This window comes from Pinus tabuliformis, chromosome 1_2, assembly GCF_031772625.1.
Source record: "Pinus tabuliformis cultivar Carrire ecotype Pingquan chromosome 1_2, CPIR1, whole genome shotgun sequence".
Lineage (NCBI taxonomy): Eukaryota > Viridiplantae > Streptophyta > Pinopsida > Pinales > Pinaceae > Pinus > Pinus tabuliformis.
In genome coordinates, this window is record NC_142298.1 from 870,799,596 (window position 1) to 870,802,045 (window position 2,450).

The 2,450-nt window shown below is 42.2% G+C and overlaps 1 pseudogene across 1 annotated transcript; it reads left to right on the plus strand.

The window, feature by feature from the left end:
• The first annotated feature begins 325 nt into the window (after positions 1–325).
• Positions 326–1,698, plus strand: LOC149208708 (NDR1/HIN1-like protein 6 pseudogene; annotated as a pseudogene). Its single transcript, XR_016252788.1, has one exon. The product of XR_016252788.1 is annotated as an NDR1/HIN1-like protein 6 pseudogene (transcript).
• Positions 1,699–2,450: the final 752 nt, after the last annotated feature.

The following is a 2,450-nucleotide window of genomic DNA, read 5'->3' on the forward strand; positions in this document are numbered from 1 at the left end:
TTAAGCGGCCGATAATATCGAGGCTTATCAGAGAACTTCCACAAACAGAATGTCTTTTACTTTGAGAAAACAACTTCTAAGTAGCGTGTTTCAGTTCGCTACTACAACTTATAAGAGTCAACCGATAAGACGTTTGATGATGCAATAGCGTAATGTGTATATTTACGTTTCCCCGAGCACATGAAAACGATGCCTCAAACCAGCAAATTTCTGAGTAGCGGGAAATAGCAGCGGACAGATACACGTTAAAAGGCAGTTGCGGCGTTCGACAAATTCCTCTAACCGACAGTACGCGGTAATGCATTCATTTTTCTCCCTGCTTTCGTTGACGCCATCGTTGCATCATACGTCACGACGCGGTTTACCATTGCCTATTTTGTTGATCCTCCGCGCCTGCAGAATTCATTCCCATCATTGCGTAAAGGTCTTTAAGTTTTGTGGGAGCTCCAGGATCGAGTCTCGTCGGCCTAAGTAGCTTCATTTTAAGTTTCCGGGAGTCCCAGGATCGAATCTCGTCGGCCTAAGTCGGTTCATTTTAAGTTTCTGGGAGTCCAGGATCGAATCTCGTCGGCCTAAGTCGGTTCATATCGCTTTGTTTGCAGCTCGGGGCCGGGTGCCACGATGGCAGATCACCAGAGAATCTACCCGACGATGGCAGATGTCGAGAAGGATGGAGGCGAATACGTAAACGAGAAGCCGAGCGCTCCATTGGCGCCCAATTCCAGCAATCGTTCGTCTGAAAAGGGCGGGGTCGATCCCGCGCTCGTTCCGCCTGCTTCAAACGGGCGGATGAGAGTTAAGATTCCAAAGGACCAAGTTATCTCCAGACGAGAGCATCCCAGATACCTGTCACCGCCTCCCAAGCGCCGGTGTTCCTGTTGCCGCTGCTTGTGCTGCACCATTTGCTTTTTAATCGCGTTCGTCGTGACTGTCGCCGTCGCCTGTGGCGTTCTGTACTTGGTCTTCAGGCCCAAGATCCCCAAATACTCTGTCGACAGCATCCATATTACTAATTTCACCATCAACCCCGTCGATTTCAGTACAAATTGCCAATTCGCTGTGAACATAAAGGCCCGGAATCCCAATAAGAGGATCGGTATATATTATCTCGACAACAGCCATCTCGCGGTTTTGTATTCAGGCTCGGAGCTCTGCACAGGCTCCCTGCCGGTATTCTACCAGGGCCACAAGAACACCACTTTGTTGGACGTGGAACTCACTGGGACCGGTGCTAAGCTCACCAACGCCATGATGTCTACACTCAATGCGCAGATAAATCAGGCGAGCATTCCGCTGAAATTGAAGGCAGATGTTCCCGTGAAGATAAAGTTTGGGAAATTGAAGTTATGGAAGATAACAGTTCGCGCGCGATGGGACCTTACCGTCGACCAGCTCGATGCCAAGGCCACAGTTACTGTTAAGAATTCCAAGGTGCGGGTGAAGCTGTGAGGATTGCGCGCGACTTAGGATGCAATGAATTCATGGTTAGGGCACGGTTAGGGTTAAATGTTTTTGTGATAGGACCATATAGATGCTACGGCTGCAGATAGACTTTTTCGATATACAATTTGTTTTGTTCGGACTCCATATACCATATTAATGGCCAACTTTCAGTTGGCAGACATACTGTTATTTTTAATAATGTGGCCCTGTTTATATCGAGACATATTTTAATATTTTATATAATTGGATTCTTTACTCTCGAGTCTCTATTGTTCTTTCCTGGTTCTTACGGATGAGTCACTATTTTGTGGATATGGTGATAAAATCTACAATTGAATTTATTGGAATATTGTAGAATGAGATTGGATGTAGAGTAGCTAGATCAATCGTTTGAGCCATTACTGTTAGTCTAATAATTTAAATCTACTGATCTATATTTTCCCATGGTTCAAGGTTTGAGGATTTGACTTCAGTATTTTGGGCTTCGTCGCACACAGTTTTTCAAACCATGGTAGCTAGCATGAATACATAGTATAAGGGAATTCCGCCGAATGAAGACGTCCTCAACGAACAGTGAAGCAACCACCAAACCCTGCTTAATGGGGCTCTAAGGTATAATAACCAGACTGCACATAAACGAAAACTATGGAAGGAATTCTGTTAATATGTACACAAATCACATAGCCTCAAACTCATAGGCTGCATATACGAAGAAAAGAGGGTGCCATCAAACTCATAGGTTGCGCACAATTAAAAAAAATTAAAAAGAAAAAACAAACAATTTCAATAACATACGATAATTAAAAAAAATTAAAAAGAAAAAACAAACAATTTTAATAACATACCCTAAATTTCCTTGAAATGTAAACTATTTTCAATTTCAATAACAAAAAAATTTAAAAAAAAAAAACAAACAATTTCAATAATTAAAAACATTAAAATGAAAAAACAAACAATTTCAATAACATATCCTAAAATTTCTTGAAATGTAAACTATTTTCAATTTC